The following is a 19999-nucleotide window of genomic DNA, read 5'->3' as shown; positions in this document are numbered from 1 at the left end:
ACCTGTGTAACAGAACTGTTTTTCAGGTGAAAAACCAAAAAAGCAATGGGGCCCTGCCTTCTGTGATAATATTTTTATTGCAAGTCTACTAGGAATATAGTTCTTACAGTTTCTTTGAACTTGCCCCCAGTTCCAACTAATTTCCCTCACCCTTCTTACTCTTTCTATTCTTTCTCAAACCACTCAGAAAAAACAACTAACAAACAGATAAGCAACAATAAAAATGCAGTGAACAACAGCAACACGTATCCACAAGGATAGCTGGAAAATGAATGAGCGTGATATATGACTTGTGGTTTTCACTGATGCCTTTCTTCTTTGCATATCCCACATTTGGTCCTAAGTCTAGTCCTGTCATCTTAACCTTAAAAAGATATCCAGAATTTGATCATGTTCTACCACCTCCTATTCACTGACCATACCCACTCTCATGGATTATTCTGATGGCTTCCTGACATTTCTAGATTTTCTGTCAACAGAGTCTCATTACAATACAATAAACTAGGTGATTTTTCTTATAACAGAAACCAGATATCATCCTTCTTTTGCTCTGAACCCTGCAATCTGCTTATCTCCCTCAGTCTAGTAGCCAAAATCTTTACAATGCCCTATGAAGCCTTATAAATTCTGGCCCCTTGTTACTCTTCTTGTTACTCTCCCCCTGTTCCTTCTGTTCTAAGCACACTGATCTCCTTGTTGTTTCAAAAACATACACCTGGTCCCAGACACCTGTCTACGGCCTTTGAACTACAATTGCCTTTACTTGGAACTCCCTTCTCTGAGATCTCCATGGGGATGTATCCCTCCTCTCCCACAGGTCTTTAATCAAATATTACCATTCCACTGAGAATTTCTCTGACCACTCTAAAATTGTACATGGTGCTCCTTATCCCTCTTTCCTACTTTATTTTTTCTTTCTTTTTTTTAAATTTTATTTTATTATGTTATGTTAATCACCATACATTTACATCATTAGTTTTTGATGTAGTGTTCCATGATTCATTGTTTGCGTATACCACCCAGTGCTCCATTCAATACGTGCCCTCTTTAATACCCATCACCAGGCTAACCCATACCCCCACCCCCTCCCTTCTAGAATGCTCAGTTTGTTTCTGAGAGCCCATAGTCTCTCATGGTTCTTCTCCCCCTCTGATTCCCCCCCTTCATTTTTCCCTTCCTCCTATCTTCTTTTTTTTTTTTTAACATATAATGTATTATTTGTTTCAGAGGTACAGGTCTGTGATTCAACAGTCTTACACAATTCACAGCACTCACCATAGCCCATACCCTCCCCAATGTCAATCACCCAGCCACCCCATCCCTCCCACCCCCCACCACTCCAGCAACCCTCAGTTTGTTTCCTGAGATTAAGATTCCCCATATCAGTGAGATCATATGATACATGTCTTTCTCTGATTGATTTATTTCGCTCAGCATAATACCCTCTAGTTCCATCCACGTCACTGCAAATGGAAAGATTTCGTTTTGTTTTGTTTTGTTTTGTTTTGTTTGATGGCTGCCTAATATTTCATTGTATATATATATATACCACTTCTTCTTTATCCATTCATCTGTTGATGCACATCTTGGCTCTTTCCATAGTTTGGCTATTGTGGACATTGCTGTTACAAACATTGGGGTGCACGTACCCCTTCTGATCACTACATTTGTATCTTTGGGGTAAATACCTAGTAGTGCAATTTCTGGGTCATAGGGTAGCTCTATTTTCAACTTTTTGAGGAACCTCCATACTGTTTTCCAGAGTGGCTGCACCAGCTTGCATTCCCACCAACAGTGTAGGAGGGTTCCCCTTTCTCTGCATCCTTACCAACATCTGTCGTTTCCTGACTTGTTAATTTTAGCCATTCTGACTGGTGTGAGGTGGTATCTCATTGGGGTTTTGATTTGGATTTCCCTGATGCCGAGCAAAGTTGAGCACTTTTTCATGTGTCAGTTGGCCATTTGGATGTCTTCTTTGGAAAAATGTCTGTTCAGGTCTTCTGCCCATTTCTTGATTGGATTATTTGTTCTTTGGATGTTGAGTTTGAACCTACATTATTTTTGTTCTGAGCCCTGGCTCTCACCAACATACTACATATTTTGTTCATTAATCTTGTATAATTTCTGCCTCTCACCTCTAGAAGATAAGCTCCACAGAGACAGGACTGTGCCTTGTATTGTTCAGTGCTTTATCCTTAACACCTAAACCAGTGCCTTGTGCTTGGTAGGTATCAGGAACTTGTTGAATGAGCAACTCTCCCTGCCATTCAATTTGCAGACTGAACCCTGATCAGTACAAAGAAGCTAGATCTCTGTAATGCATCATCCTCGGTATCTACAGTTTGATCACATGACCTTTGGCAAAATCAGCTGTTTGACTTTGCACAGGCCAATCAGTTTTACTCACCTTTTTTGTAAAATGTAAAAATTCATATGCAAGTCACATAGTAACTGTAAAATTTAAATGAGACAATGTGTAGGAAAAGAAGTTTTTAAAGTTTGATGTGATGAGCACTGGATGGTATAGGCAACTGATGAATTGTTGAACACTACATCTGAAACTAATGATATGCTATATGTTGGCTAATTGAATTTAAATTAAAAAATAAGAAAAAATAAAGTTTGATGTAAATATTTATGTTGTTATCAATGTATAAAGTTTTATTGCATTAGCTCTTCATGATAATTTTCTGACACAGTGGTATGGATGATCCCCCAAAGCATGGAAAGACTTCTGATTTGGGGTCAGGTTTCTTTCTTTCTTTCTTTCTTTTTTTTTTTTTTTTGTTAATCTTACTGATTTTTAAAAACTTGGGTTTTTTTTTTCCTTCCACTACTTCTCCTTTCTACTTCCTGCTGTACTCAGTAACTATTTACTTTTTAGGTTTCAGCCAAAAAAGTTACTTCCTCCACAACGTCCTCCCTAGCTTCCAAACAGATTAAATTGGATTTATTTTTTATGTGTTTACATAGGACATCAAACTTTATTATTCTCAATTCCATAAAAGCAAAAAATTATTCAGTGTATACCTTCTCTACTGAAAGCACCATAAGGACATGAACCATATGTTTTTTCCCATTCTATTTTCAGCATGCAGCACAATGTATTACATTTTGGATATTTTTTTTGACTGAACAACAATGCATTTTTAGGAAAATTTAAATGTCAGTGATATATCTCAAATTTGAATCCTTATAACACAATTCACCTCTCCATGAGGACATTATTTTTTTTACCTCTTATTAGACTTTTTGTATATATGGCTTAACTACTACATTGTTATTATCTATATACCTTCTCAACTTCATCTTATCCCCCATATATTTAGCAGCATCTACTATGATAATATTTTAAGCATATTATGTATTACATGCTATTCTAATTTGTTTAATTTTACATATTTTTGTTTTCATGTTGCATGTAGTAATGCATGTGGTATACCTAACCTGATCTATGTGTAGTTTCTCTAATATTTATCTCCATTTTACAGAAGAGGAATCTAAGCTACAGGAAAGCCAAATATCTTGCCTCAGGCCACATAAGGAGGAAATGCAGGGTCAAAATTTTAACTCAAATAGTGAATTTACAGAACTTACATTCTACCAGGAGCATAGAGAAATGAGTAAAAAAGTTCCCCGGACACTGAGGAAATAATTATTCAGTGGCATGAAATACAATTTAATTGATAATTTTGATATAATTGTTACTGATTAGACTGCCCACTGAATATAATAAAAGTCTTGATGCTCAGTAAATTCTAATTTAAAAAAAGTTGTTTTAATAAATAATGCTTTGGTTTTAGTACATAGTTTATCAGAACTATTCACACTCTGTCCACCACACACACACACACACACACACACACAAACTCAAGATATTTGAGTGGGGTTTACACCTTGTTGACTAAAAATCACATATATATGTCTGGGTTCATGATAAAGAAAAATACAGCACCACTGTCACTTTGGAACAGACCTGCATAGTTTGTGAGCTACAGCAAAAAATAAATGTGTTATATTCCACTTCGGGAAGACACCTCAAGAAGAAAAGTATTGTCTTTTTCTTCAGTTGTAAGGAGATTCAGTATCCGTATCAAGTGTTCTGCCAACTACATCCTGGTTCTTCTATCCTTGCTCCCCACGTCTGACAACAGCAGATGATGAGAATGGGAGTTTATAATGAATCCCTCGGCAAAAGAATGACAGGGCTCTTTGCTACTGTCCTTACAGCCAGGGTCTAGACTTCCTGGCTATGAACTGGATTCTTCAGTTTGATTGTCCAAAGAATGCCAGCACACATATTCACAGGGAGGTGGGATGGCCAGGTACAGAAACAATGGCAAAGCTTTATTAATCTTGTTTCTCTCAGAAGAAAAAGGGATGATTCAACAGCCTCTCATTGTCTGTGAGGGAAATCAAAATTAATCCAGATAAACTTACAGATGTTTAGAAAAAAATCAGAATTGTTTCTAGACCAAGATCAAGATTTAAAAGAAAAGGCTCAAAGATGTTTTGTCCCCTATATTCATTCAACATATCTAATGAAGGATAAGTATTTGATGTGAGCAAGTTACCTATACCCAAATATGGCCTGTCTCCTGGTCTTGCTGTGGTACCACAGGTAAGATTTCTTCAGCAAATGCATAAACAACCCACCAAAGAATTGTTAATGAGTTAAGATAATAAAGTAATTGTGTCAAGAATTGTTCCCTCACCAATGATGAAGTGGAATAATTTAGAGCTCACTTCAATGAGAGAATGTTCATACTTCAGAAAAGTGGGAAAGGACCAGAAGGGTCAGAGTCCAGAACTGGCTAGTGGTATTAGTGATGAAGAGAAAGAATAGAAGGTAGATGAGGAGGAAATGGAAGAGAAGCTGGGAAAAGCAAAAGTTTGTCAATCTCCATCTGTCATTAACATTGATGAGACACAGAAGATCAAGGAAGGTCCCATGCTGTTCTTGGAAGAAGAGGAAGAGACCTGAAGCTGATTTCTTCAAGGTGAAGTGGCACAGTGTCTTTTGGGTTGGACCTTAAAGTGCATAAAGCTTTATGGAAGAAAGCAGCTCACATCCAGTGTCAAGAGAAAAGTGACCATGGTTGCAGAAGCAAACAATGTAATAAAGAAAAATTCATATATTTACATGTATAAATGATTATACAAAGTTAAAGATTATATGTTACAAAAATGTATTGGTTTATTCAATTTACATTTAGTTACATTACTTTCATGGGAAACCTACATGTGTAAATGACTTAGTTCACAATAGCTTCTTAACTCCGTGTGTAGTGTCTGCAAAGTATCTCAAGGGAGTTGTTAAATTTCTATAATCAAAAACGTAAATGCAGCATGAAGAGTCTGTATTTCACAGTAAATATAGAGCTGGGAAGAACCTTAAAATATAGATGGTCTCTTCTCAGCTGAGAGAATGGAGGCGCAGAAAGGTTAAGTGACCTCGCCAGCAACACACAGAGCATTGATTCCCAGAGGAGTGCTAGGACCATGTTACTTCTCCATTAATTCTCCTGTGAATCATTTTATGGCTTGAAGACTCCCTGTGCAATAAAAGTTTATTAGCCATGTGTCAGGAACTTTGCTAGGTGCTGGAGTTACAGCGATTTATGAGATATAGCCCATGCCCTAAAGGACATCACAGTCTAATGGTAAAGGTAGACACAAAACACGCTATGGAAACTAGTAAGTGAAATGCATACAGAAGAGAGACACATGACCCAGCCTTAAGGGGTCACAGCAGAGGTATTGGAGAGAGTGACCTCCAATCTGAGTCTTAAAGGATAAGTAGAATTTTTCCAGGCAGGTTGGGGGATGGGAGTAGGAAAAGCCCTATGCATAGGAAAGGATTAGCTAGGCAGAGTACACATAAGCAAAAGCAGTTGATATATTGGGGAGGGGTTGAGGTGTAGAGAAAATACAAGCAATTCATTGCTGTTGGAGTATGAAAGGTGAAGAGGAGGTTAGCCAGAAGTAAGTCTGCATGAGTAGGTCTAAACCTTAAAATTCCCAGTAAGTCATATTTCAAAAATGTGGAGTAATTGGAGAATTTTTGATAGGAGTGTCATGTTGGCTTGTATTTATGGAACCCTGGTGCCAGCATGTTCTAAGGAGTCAAGGAAAGCAGAGAGATTAGCTAGGAACTTGGTGCAATAATTCAGTTTTGAGACTGTGGAGAAGTAAATTAAGGCAGAGGAGATGAGAGCAGATATGAGAGCAGAGGAGACAGATATAGATAGATAGAGATATATAGGAGTCGTGAAATGTTGGGGCACCTGGGTGGCTCAGTCAGTTATTAAGCATCCGACTATTGGTTTCAGCTCAGGTCATGATCTCAGGGTCGTGAGATGGATCCCTGTGTCAGGCTCCACAGTCAGTGTGGAGTGCTCACATTCATGCTCTCTCTAAAACAAATAAATAAAATCTTAAAAAAAAAAAAAAAGAAGTTGTGAAAGGTTTCTTACTCACATAATGAGATTTTCTAGGAGAGCAGGGTTTGATCTTCCAATTAGCACCAAAGGAGAAAGTAGGCTTTCCTGTCAGCTTGCCTAGATGTGGGGGAGAAGGGGACAATCAGGTGTAGAGCTAGAAAGCTGTCCTTAATCAAACATTAAAGATGGAGCCAGCCCCTTGATTTACAAAGGGATTGCCTTGCCTTTAGTGGCCAAGCATTACCTGAATAAGACAAATGTCTAGAAATGGCAGAGTTAAGGCATTTATGTTCTTTGAGCTTAAACTCCTCACACATAGATTCCAGCAACCTGGAGTATTAAAACCAGGAAATCAAGGTGGCAAAGGGCAGTCTAGGACTCAAGAAAGATTACCATTCCAGAGGGGCAGTGGAGCACTCAACCCAGAAACTAAACCCTGAATGTACAAATCCAGCCAAAGGAAGAAACATAAGAAGGTAAGATCGAAATGCCAATGCTGCTGCTGATCAGAAGTTCACAAGTGCTCAGGAATTTGGCTGGACTAAGCCTGCAGGTGAAGGTTATTATCGACTACATCTGGGAGACGCCAGAGTCACATCACATTTTCAGGAGCTTACAGCCTTGTTAGTAGAGAGGAAAAGAATTCCCATGAAACAATACAGGGCACATTACCGTAGAAGATAACCAAGGCCATGATTGGAATGAAGCCTTGAATTATCAAAGTTCAAATTTAAAGACATCATGCCAAGCTTATAAACCCACTTCTCCTATCCTTGTGATTAATCTGAAGAGGAAAGGAGAGATTTTTCAGTTCTTAAGGGCAAGCAGCCTGTCTGAGAAGGCTTGAGAAGAGGATAAAGATTCTTGCTGGATTTTGTGACAAGACTACCTGGATACAGTTGAAATTCTGCTATTCAAAGAGAGCTGAGATAATCACACAAGTAGAATTTAGTCTTCTATTAAATTCTTTACTTTTTTTTCCAGAAGTCACAAACTGATCCATTAAACTCCTGCTTTCATTTAGCAGTTCTCTCTCTAAGCTGACATCCCATAACACAGGGATATTTTCCAAATATATTTATGCCATCAGTTGAAAAGAATTCCCACCATTAACACACTGTCAAAGGCATCATCACTGAAACTGCTAAGTGTTTTTACAGAGTCATGGAATCTCAGCAGTTTATTTGAGAGCCTATTGTGCACATTTGTACCTCAAATATCTCAGCTATAAGTGGGCCATTATTAACAGTAGATCTCTTAATGCTACTATATTCTGGAGGGAAAAGGAATGCTGATTAGGCTGGCTTTTCAATAATGGAGAACCAGTGTCATAATAGAAGGCAGAGGAGTTTGAAAACATGGCAATATTTTCTGGAAGCTAGATGATCTATAAAACATTGTATTTAGGGGTACCTGGGTGGCTCAGTCAGTTAAGCAGCCGAGACTCTTAATTTTGGCTCAGCTCATGGTCTCAGAGTCATGAGATCTAGCAGGCATGGGGGTCTGCACTCAGTGGGAAATCTGCTTGGGATTCTCTCTGTTTCTGTCTCCCTCTCCCTCTGCTGCACCCCCCACTCGTGCACTCATGCACTCTCTTTTTCTAAAATAAATAAATAAATCTTAAAAAAATGTCACTTATCATCTCTGAGCAGCCAACAGTAGGAACTTCTAAGAACATATTCTTCAAAATAAGGTATTTTGAAATTCTCCTCTTAGAGCACAGTGGTTAAAATCATAGGCATTGGAACCAGAAAGCTTGGGTTCAAATCCTGGTTGTGACACTTACCAGATCTGTCTCTCATCCATAACAATAGGAAGTAAGCAATTAATAACTGGACTTGCCTCACAGGGTGGTTGGAAGGAACCAATATTCACAACACGCTTAGGGCAGGGCTCAGATTACAGCAGCGTTGTACGAGCATTAGATGAGTGTGGGCTATTATTTTTCTTGGGAGTTGATCTTGATAGGTCATTCTCTCACCTTTCTGTCTCAAGACTGATAATTAAAGTGTCAGACTTTTTGTTATTTACTCATGTGCTGAAATCAGGGCAAAAGCTCTACTGTGAGTACGATAAATCCTCTCAAATGTTGCCACATTACTGTAGCTTTAATTCTTCAGCTAATTCTCCAAATTGGCTCAAATTCTCTATCATCCTTGTCATTTTCACCTAATTCCATAATTAATTCTTGACAGGATTTGCTTCCCAATGCTATTTGCCTTCTAAAACAGTCAGGGATTGGAAAGCAGCAGTGTAATTGCCTTGAGAGCATGTTGCTTGGGTTCAGCAAACCTGGTTTTGGATATATTCTAGGACGAAGGATCCAAGATGTAGAATTCAAAAATCTCGTCTTGGCAGCGATAGCGTTTGACTTTGCATAGATTGTTAAAGAGGTGAGGTACTTAGCTCAGCAGGTGAGAAAATAATTTCTGTTAGCCATTATAACTGTCATGATTTGGGGAAGCAATTCAGAAAACCTCTTTCATAATACTTAAAAGGCTTCCTTTAATTTCACTAAAAGAATAGGGGGCATTAGCAAAATTAATTTAGCCAAAGCAAAGTGATATCCAATGTAATAATCATTTTGGAGCTGCATTATTCATTCAGTCAGTCATTAATTCAACAAAAAATTTATTGGGTGTTTTCTATGTGTCTCGTACTGTTTTGGTCTTGCAATAAAATGGTGAATAAACCTGGGCCTGGCATCCATATGCCACAGTCTAATAAACTTTAGAAATATGGTTTTGAATATTAATTCTAAGAATCTATGACTATAATTGAGAAAGCATCATTTCTCTTGCTATTACTTCTAATCAGTCCCAATATTCTTGTGTACATAATAAAGTGAATGTGCTTAGATTTTATTTTAAACTCCAAAATGTAGAAATAAATATGATTCTGTGGGAAATTTCCTCAACCACTGTATATATTCCCATGGTTAATTGTTCAGTCTCCGTGCCATGTGTAAGAGGGATCATTATTTTACTTAGTGGTTCATAACCGTTCTAGACTGAAAGATCCTATAGAGACCGTTTTTATTGGTCTTTATATTCCCAGTGTCTAGAAGAACATCTGGAATAATGGTTCTTAATTCTGGCATGTATCATTATTTCATCTTTTATATAGCCATAATAATATGGTTGTCTGGACATATTGTGGGCCTACTGATAAAGAATCTTCCAAGGTATAGACATGTCTATTTTAAAATAGCCCAAAGAGGTTTCAGATGCTCAGTTCAGCTTGAGGGTTGAGGCTCACCAGTGTAGAACTATTATTAATTGAATGAATGGTTGAGTGAATAAATTAATGAAAAATGTCATCACAAATTTGTACAAAAATCATGCTAGCATATTCCCTTGATTTATGCAACCAAAATCAAAGCTCTCCTATAACAGAATTGAAAGTTATTTAATTAAACAACTCTTCATGCCAATCTTCCATTTGCAATTATCCAGTTTGTCAATAATATATCTTCATTCCAGAAACTTCTGTATTTCCAAAGGAGAGCTGTAACCATTATAGACTAGGAAGCTTTCTCTAGGCTGACTCACAAATTAGAGGAAAAGTTCACAAGCTGTGAACTAGTTGATTTTTCAGGTAAGCAGGGTGAGTGGGGAGAAAAATCATTCAAATATCTGGGACCTGAAGGTCAAGATCATCCTAGAAGTCAGAGATGCTAAGTGTAAAGAGCAGCTGGTGTTCAGCGAGCAGCCCACAAGTTGCAAGGGAAATTAATGCTTCAAGGCAATGTTTTGTCTCGGAGTCCTCTTTTCAATATCTATTCACTTTTTACAGGAATGGTAACTTTTTTTTGTAGGAAAGATAATATTTAAATATAGGATCTTAAGGAAGAGTTAGTAACATTATGAATTATGTTAGATTTACACAATCTTAAATGAAGTCATGATTACTGTGCAAACTTTTGCACATTTAGGACCTAGCTAGAATATGTTTTTTTAAATGCTAGTAATATTGAGAAAACATATGGATAAGAGTAAGCTTTGCCAACAGTTTTAAGCTCTGAATAATTGCAATGCAAGAAGTGATTAATTACTAAGTGTTTTAATACTAATTCAATTAACTCCATTCATTTTCCACACCACACTGTCTTTAATTAGCTGATTTGCCATTAAAAACAGCACATTTGTGACAAGAATTGTACAGGAAAAGAAAAGGAACATGCTGTCATTTGAATTCAAATGCTAATTTACAACTAGAGCCTAGGGAAAGAAATACATTTTGTTTACAAAAAAATCAAAAAGGAAGAAGGGCAAACAAAAAAATCGCTGCTAGATAATAGTAAACATATATTCATCTATCAATATCTTCTATAATGTAAAGCTTTTAGAATGGATTATAAGTTAGGAACAACATTTCAGGAATGCAAATTTAGTATAATTGTAATGTTTTACAAAAGAATTTTTTCTTCTAATGTTTTTACTGCAGAATACAAACATGTTAATCTAATTGCTCATGACACCACTAATTCCCAAGATTGGATCATTTGATTTTCAGGATAGGTGAGAATCAGATTTCTAGCAGAAAGAACCATCATTATAGTGGAACTTAATTGAATATTTGACCTCAACCTGATCTGCAAAGTTATTAATGGACTAGCTTTTATGTAAATTGATATTGCTTTGTCATCTTCTCCTTTCCATTTATATAAAGGACATTGTGCCTTGAATGCCTGGAAAAATGAGTTACAATTAAATAATAGCAAGGAATATTTTAGTCATTTATAGCTTACCTTTCTGAATTGCAGATCATTTAATATCATAGCCAATATGCTTTCTCTATTATAATGTTCTCAACCCAGCAGCATGTTCATTAAATACCATTGTTAAAGCATATGTCATTGTTTTATAATCTCTGAAGATTTTAGTGGTGCAAATGTGAGTTGTTATGTGGTAAAAGAAAAGCAAAACAGAAGCCAGGATTTATTCAGAGAGGTTAAAATGGCAGACAATATGTTCCAATCTGATTTTAATCAAGAAATTAAAATAGTATCTAGTTGTATATGAAAAGTACTCCATCAATAAGATAATATCTATTAGCCCATCATTTTGGTTTTCAATTGTGTTATTAAAAACGTTTTCATTAAGGATTTATATTTTCATAAAGAACAAAACATATTAATAAAACATCAACTGATGCCAATTCATTTCAATTAACATGAGCAATGTCACCAATAGTCAACTTTAAAAACAGATATAAAAACACCTTCATTTAAAAATTGTTAATCTTTGAAAATACTCTTCAAAGAAAAACTGTTACCATCTCTTATAATTGTTCATGTTTCCTAGAGGCAAGATCAGAGGCTACAGCACCAAGCTTGTTCAAAAGAAGGTGTTTCATGAAGATTCAATCACTATTCCACCTGGTCCCCTAAACGTGCTGAAAAATGATACTTAGTTTATGGCCTAGCAAAGATGAAGTTTGGAGATGAGTGATAGCTTGATTTTAGCACCAGCTCTCCCACTTTTTGTAGTTCCTTTTTTCTCCTTCTATTCTGATTTCAGCATGCCATATGTCATTACAGTCCTTGCTTTTCAAGTCACCAACCACTGTAGCTTGCAAAGCCTGATGTGATCCTTCTCCAACAATAGGAATAGAGATGAATTTCCCAAGATCTGCTTTGGACTGATAGTGAGTATTGAGACGAGATAGGGTAATGTGTCAATGACAATTGGAATGGGTGTACTGGCAAAGCCAGCAACAGTTCTTTTTTTTTTTTTAATTTTATTATGTTAGTCACCATACAATACATCATTAGTTTTTGATGTGGTGATCCACGATCCATTGTTTTCGTATAACACCGAGTGTTCCATGCAGTACGTGCCCTCTTTAATACCCATCACCGGGCTAACCAATTCCCCCTCCCCCCTCCCCTCTAAAACCCTGTTTGTTTCTCAGAGTCCATAGTCTCTCATGGTTCATCTCTCCCTCCGATTTCCCCCCCTTCATTTTTCCCTTCCTTCTCCTAATGTCCTCCATGCTATTCCTTATGTTCCACAAATCAGTGAAACCATATGATAATTGACTTTCTCTGCTTGACTTGTTTCACTTAGCATAATCTCCTCCAGTCCCATCCATGTTGATGTAAAAGTTGGGTATTCATCCTTTCTGATAGCTGAGTAATATTCCATTGTATATATGGACCACATCTTTATCCATTCATCTGTTGAAGGGCATTCGGCTCTTTCCACAGTTTGGCTATTGCGGACATTGCCAGCAACAGTTCTATATGAGAAATCACTCACTCCTATGTCCCATGACAATCCATTGAACCTGAATCCAACGCTATTGAATTTAGATCCCAGATAGTGGTCAAAGGACCATGGGAAAGTTAAATCAACAATGACGTGGCATTTGGCACTATGAGAATTACATTTGCCTCACATATGTCTGTAATATATGACATAGTGGTTTACAGGAAAAGCTTTGGAATCAGATATATCTGAATCTGACTACCAGCTTCAACACTTATTAACTATGTAAGCTTGGGCAAAAACATAAAGCAATTAAACCTCTAATTTCTCATGAAAGCATAATAGTACTTTTCAGAGAGGATTGTAGAATAGATTCTATTAGGCACTTAACACATCATCATGCCCATGCTATATGTTCAATAAATGTTAGTTATATCATTATGATGATGATGATCATCATCATCATTATAGTCATCAACGATGCTGAGCAATAACTGTGTTCATCAAGTAGTCCATATCTCCAGCTCCCACTGCAATTTGTTGGGACCATGTGATTACTACTGGCAAATGAAATGTGAGGGACAATGATGTGTGTCACCTCCAGATTGAGGCAATTAAGAGATGGTGTGCTCTCTTCACCTCTCATTCCCTACTACAGTGACCTTAGATACCACATATTCCAGGAAATATAGCTGCAAGGTAGGTAGGGTTATTTTATTTTATTATTTTTGTCAATGTACCATAACACAGCCTAGTCCAAACTGTCCAATACAGGTATTTTGAGATAAGGATGACAGGACTAATTACTCCCATTTTATAGTAGGAGAAACTAAGGCTCAAAGACTTTAAACAATTTCCCCTGAGTTTCCAAAGATAATTAGTGATGTTACCAACATTATGTTTCAAATCTTTCCATCCCATGGGATATTTACCATAAAGTGCTAGAGAACCTAGATTATGATCACCATAATCAAAGTACATTTATGATGAAGATCTGAATCTATACAAAGCCTCTCAATCAGCCAGCATTGCATTAACAATCTCTAGATTTACCCCTCACCAAAGTAGGTGCTTATAGAATAAGAATAGCACTGTATATTAAGCTCTTAGTATTCATTGTAAGAAAGGTATTTTTGTTATAGTAGGTGTCACTTGATGGTAGGTTAATTATTAAAATATCATCTGCTTCACTGGAAAAAGAATTCCTTGGATTGATTTTCCATGCATGTAGTGTTTCACAGGCTAAGCTTGTCACCTTGAAATTGCAGAGATGTTGAACATAGATCAGTTTTTTCCCTCCAGAAATACAATTCAGTAATTGAGGGCAAATAAGCGAGAATTTGCTTATCTTATTCCAAGGAGGATGTGGCTTTTGGAATCCTCGCTTTTTCTTTAACCTCAAATGGATTTAGTAGTGATTCTAAAATCAATAAATTAAACTGAGTGCCAAAATTTTTACTGTCTGAGTTGACTGATCTCATTGATGTCATTGCCACTCCCCACCACCACCCACCAAACTCCACTCCTAATTTGCCAGGTGGAACAAACACGATCAGGCTTACATCTTGCCTACTATTTCAAGGAAATTGCTTGCATTCTGAATACTTTCCACTGCTAATAGGTTTTTTAGAGACAAATTGGTATTCATTATGTTTCCTTTGGAAAAAAATGCATTCAAATTTTTTAAAGTTCCAAAAAAACACCTTTAGCTGGTTTTATTTTCTTTCTCAATATGTACTCAGAGCCCATTCTAACACAGTTCATACAAAAGCATTTGCTTTTCTGTGCCAATTCTAAAGAGCAATAATGTTTTTAAAGAGAAAACTTTGCTTTTAACAATTTCAGCTGAGTTTTAACAGTTTTTGAGTAAATGAATCATACAATGAGCTCTGGACATTTCAACAGACCGAGGATCTAGTTTGGGTTCTTCCAATAACTACCTATTTGAAAATAGAAAACTCACTTACTCATATTGAGTTTTAATTTAAAATCCAGTAGTGTGGGAAGACAAAACTCTCTAGGGTCACTTCCATTTCTAACTCTGTACATCAGTATATACATGGTGCTTTCAATTTAATCTTACCTGGATTTGAGCAATATATTCCTAGCAAATGCTCTGTACCTAATCTTTTATCCACCACCCACCAAACAGTTCTCTTCCCTGTAGTCACTCATTTTTCAATAGCTTTATGAAGTTATAATTTGCATATGATAAAAGTTCCCCACCGTACTTGTATAATTCAGCAATTGTTAATAAATTTACAGAGTATTTAACTTTCACCATAATGTAGAATATTTCTATAAACCCCAAATCTCTTTTGTACCTGTTTATGTTTAATCCTGACTCTTGCTAACAATCCTAGGCAATGGCTGATCTGCTATGCATCTTTGCAAATTTACATTTTCTGGGCATTTCACCAAATTCAATTATAAGATATGTGGTCTTTTGTGTTTGGCTTCTTCCACTTTGCATAATGTGTTAAGTTTCTACCATATTTATAGTATGTATCAGTAGTTCATTCCTTTTTATTGATAAATAATACTGTTTTACATGGATACTACCACATTTTGTCTATCCATTTACCAGATGGTGGAAATTTGGATTATTTCCAAATTTTAGTTATTATGAATAATGTTGCCATGAACATTTGTGTACATATTGTTTTGGGAACATAGGTTTTCTTTTCTTTGGGGAAGATTATTAGCAGTGCAATAGCTGGGTGTTAGGGAAATGGTAACACTGTAAGAAATTGCCAACTTGTTTTCCCAAGGATTGTACCATTTTACATTCTAAGCAGCACTGAATGAAAGATTCAATTTTTCCATCCTGGTAAAATCTTGGTATTGTCTCTCATTTTGGTTATAGCCATTCTAGTTGGTGTGTTCCTTTATCTTATTTCCTAGAAGTTGCTTAACATATATATTTCTAGGAACCATCCTCATTCCCATGGATTCCTTAGGATTTTCTTCAAATAGTATCAATAACATATAGACATTTTACTTTTACTTTAATTAATCTCTTTCTGTCTGTGTTATTTAATTAATCTCTTTCTGTCTGTGTTATTGCCTTATCATACCGGTTAGAACTTCAGTTAACAACTTTGAGTAGAATTGGCAAACCAGATATCTTCGCCTTAGTCCAAATATTAGAGAATATATATTATCTTTCAACATTAACTTTTCAAAAGATGCCCTTTAGCAGGTTGAGTAAGTGCTTTTATCATTGTCATATCTTAGGATTCATTGCCCAACCTAAGGTCACAAAGATTGTCCTACATTTTATAGTTTTAGCTCTTACAGTAAGCTCTCTGATCAATTTTGAGTTAATTTTTTATATATGGTGTGAGTTAAAGGTCGAAGTTTCTCTCCTCCTTCTCCTCTCCTCCTGTCTTCTTCCTCTTCCTTCACCTCCTTCTTCTTTTTGAATAGAGATTTACAATTGTCTCAGCATCATTTGGACTCACAATTGTGTTCCATTAATCTATATACCTATCTTTGTGCCAAACACTCTCTTGATTACTGTGCCTTTATAGTATGCCTTGAGATCAGATAGTATACATTCTCCAACTTTCTTCTTTTTCAAGAGTTATGACTGTTCTCAGTTCTTTGAATTTCCATATAAATTTTAGTTATCAATTTCTATTAAAAAAGACTACTAGGATTTTGAAAGAGAATGCATGGGATTTATAGATCAATCTTGGAAAAATCATCATTTAACAAATATTGAGTCTTGCATTCTATGAAATGAAAAGTCTCCATTTATTTCAAATCATCTTTAATTTTCTCAGGGATGTGTTGTAGTTTTCAGTGTGTCTGGCAAATTGTCTTCTAAGAAATTTTATTTATTTTTTCTAAAGATTTTATTTATTTATTTATTTGAGAGAGAGAGCAGGAGTAGTGGGGAGGGGCAGAGAGAAGCAGACTTCCCACTGAGCAGGGAGCTGAATGTGGGGTTCAATCCCAGGGCCCTGAGATCATGACCTGAGCTGAAGGCAGACTTAACCAACTGAGCCACCTAGGGGTCCCAAGAATTTTATTATTTTTGATGCTATTATAACAAGAATTGTTTTGCTTATCTACTTTTCAAATTTTTCATTGCTAGTGTATAGAAGGAAAATTGATTTTTGTTCATTGATTTTATATCCTAGAATTTGCTTAACATTTATATTTCTAGGAACCATCCGCATCCCAATGGATTCTTTAAAATTTTGTTCAAATAGTATCAATAACATATAGGCATTTTGATTTTACTTTTCCAATATGAATCTCTCTCTCTCTCTCTCTCTCTCTGTTATTGCCTTATCATACTGGTTAGAACTCCAGTTAACAACATTGAGTAGAATTGGCAAACCAGACATCTTCACCCTATTCCAAATATTAGAGAAAATATATTATCTTTCAACATTAACTTTGATGTTACCTGTGAATTTTCAAAAGATGCCCTTTAACGGGTTGAGTAAGTGCTTTTCTGTTCCAATTTTTGGGGGAGCTTTTATCATAAATGGGTGTCACAGTTTTTAAAATGCTCTTTCTACTTTTATTGAAATAAGCATGTTGTTTCTGTCCTTCATTCCACTGATATGGTATATAATATTAATTAATTAACATTAATTAATTGTTCAACCAACCTTGCATTCTTGGGATAAGACCCACTTGGCCATGGTGTATAATCCTTCCATAGATTGCTAGACTCAGTGTGGTAATTCTTAAGGATTCTTTTTTTGTGCATATATTCGTGATGGATATTGGTATGTGGTATTCTTTTCTTGTGTAGTTTTTGTCTTGCTTTAGTTATCAGGGCAACACCAGACTCATAGTTTGAATCAAGTAGTGTGCCTCTCTTGTCAGTTTTCTTTAAGAGTTTTGAAGAATTGCCATTTATTCTTTAAATATTTGATAGAATTTTCCAGTGCAGCCGTCTGGGCCTGGGCTTTTCTTTGAGGGAGATTTTTCAGTTAGTTATTCAATCTGCTGTTGAGTCCCACTAACAGATTTTTAGTTTCAATTATTTTCCTTTCTTAAATTTTAATTTGGTTCTTAATTTTAATTTATAATTCTTCTTTTACCATACCTATTTTTGATTTATTGTTGTCATGCTTTCCTTTATATCCTGAAATATGCTTTTCTTTAGTTCTGTGAACACATTTATAGTTGCTTTGAAGTTCTTGTCTGCCAAGTGCAACATCTGAGACCCCTCAGAGACAGTTTGTATTGACTGTTTCTTTTGGGTTTGAGCCACACATCTTTGTTTCTTTGCATGTCTCCACATTTTTTGTTGGAACCTGGACATTTTAGAGAAACTAGGAACAACTGATTTCTGGTGTTTTTTCTTTCTCCATGATGATTGTTGGTTGTTTTTGTTTGTTATTTCATTTCTTTTCTTTTCTTATTTCCATTTAATAGTTTCTTGGGCTAAATCTATGAAATCTGTCTCCTCTTCAGTTTTCAACTATTGATATCTTTGCCCCATTCTTTTTTGTTATACTTGTTTTTTTTTTAAGAGGTCACCCAGTGTTGGCATACTTTAGTCATCAAGTAATAATTGGACAGAAGTTATGCTCACCCACCTCAAGCCAGTAGGTTCTTTGTATGCGGCATATGAGATGTATGTGCATATGTAGCAAAGTTCATTCAAATTCAGATCGTTCTCATGTCTGCTCCAGATCTGACTTTCCACTGAGTCCTTCTTAGTTTTCTATGTGCATGTGAGCATCCTCTGATTTGGTCAGGAGTATGTGGTTGTTGTAGGTCTTTTCTGTCATCAGCCTCAGTCAAGCCTCAAGCATGTTCCTGTATACTTGGTCCAACAATTACCACATCAGGCTAATAAAGCCATTGGTCTTTCCTGCCACTAGGAGTGGGCATCACCACTGCTACAAATCGAGATAGTCCCTTTTGATAGCAGCAGAAGCTGCTGTTCCTTGTGGCTTGCACTGCTTTGGTAGAACTTTCGTGTCTATTGATTTGTGGGGGTATGGATGGTTAGGAAACAGACTTGAGCCAGAATATCACAGATTCCCAATCTTCTTGTGATAAGTTCAGCAAGTTTTATTTTTTTGAAACAAATGTGCTTCTCATATTATTTTATGCCTTTGGTTTTATTAATTTCCACATCACTGAAAAGATATATTTTTTGCTATATTTCTCCATGCTCCTTCCTTCTCCCTGTGGTCTAGCACACTGGCCTTATTTGATGCACTGTGGCCCCCTCCCTTCACATAGACTTCATAACTGGTGGTTCCTGCCAGAAATACCTTCTCCCTCTCTCCTCTACTCCACAGTTAACTCTTCTTTCCCTTTATATCTTAGCTAAATCATCATTTTCCAATCTTTCCAACTAGATTGTCTTATTAAAAATTCTTGAGCAACCAATAATTCTATACCTTAGCATTTACCACATTTATTTTCCCTTTTTTTAATTCCAGGCTGAGAAATAATCTGTTTTGCTTTCTATCATATTCTCGGTGCCTGACATGATGCCTGGCATTCATTAAAATAAACAGCTGAGGGATCATTTTCTTAAACATTTGTTAAATATGGGGTCTGATTATCCTGAGCTGGTAAATAAAGTTTGACATATAATTTCTTTACATCTACTATGAACCAGACATCTTGGCAGGCATATAGAAAACAAAGATAAATTAGATGCATTAATGTCATTTTTGCGCATATTAATGCAAATGGACATTTTCTGCCTTAACATTTTTACAGTAAAAATACTATCCCTTGAGCTAGGCCAGGTAATACTTCTCTCCTCAATTTAACTTGACATAGGTAAGGCAGTTTATGCCAAAAAGTATCATTGGATATACTGAATTAATGTTTTGAAGTTAAATGTTAATGTTTTGCAGTTTTCTTGTATTTAATGTATAAATTTGAGATATAAGTACAAGAAAATTATACTAGTTTTATACAGTAAATATTTAAATAACATTATGTTAAAAATAATTCAATCAATGACAGAAGTCCACAGGTACAATTTTCTTGTAAAATTGTGCTTTACATTGCTTACGTTTGAGCAACATAGAAACAGAGCGATTTTATAATATTTTGCCATCAGAAGAAAAAGGAGTAGAAAAGTAGAAGGTAGAAGAGAAAGGGGAGAGAGAAATGGGAAGGAACAAAGAAAAAGAATTGTTGCACAGGCAGATGCTGTGGAGTATGGTACTGTTGTTCTACCTGCTCACTGCTATGTGATTTGCAGTGCCCTCCTGGGGAGCAGTATATCCCTCTGCCATTGGCAGCCCTGGCCATGTGACGTGCTGTAACCGAAGGATTCTAATCCAAAGTGATATATATCCCTAGCATGTTTTGCCAGTTCTCTTGCTTTTTTCCTTCGACACA

The 19999-nt window shown here is 36.1% G+C and overlaps 1 pseudogene; it reads left to right on the top strand.

Moving 5' to 3' along the window:
- The first annotated feature begins 3926 nt into the window (after positions 1-3926).
- LOC116628822 lies at positions 3927-5155 on the top strand (annotated as a pseudogene).
- Positions 5156-19999: the final 14844 nt, after the last annotated feature.

The sequence above is a fragment of the Phoca vitulina genome, unplaced genomic scaffold (assembly GCF_004348235.1).
Source record: "Phoca vitulina isolate PV1807 unplaced genomic scaffold, GSC_HSeal_1.0 scaffold3, whole genome shotgun sequence".
Classification (NCBI taxonomy): Eukaryota; Metazoa; Chordata; class Mammalia; order Carnivora; family Phocidae; genus Phoca; species Phoca vitulina.
Note: the sequence above shows the minus strand (reverse complement) of the source record. Positions and strands in the feature narration are given on the sequence as shown.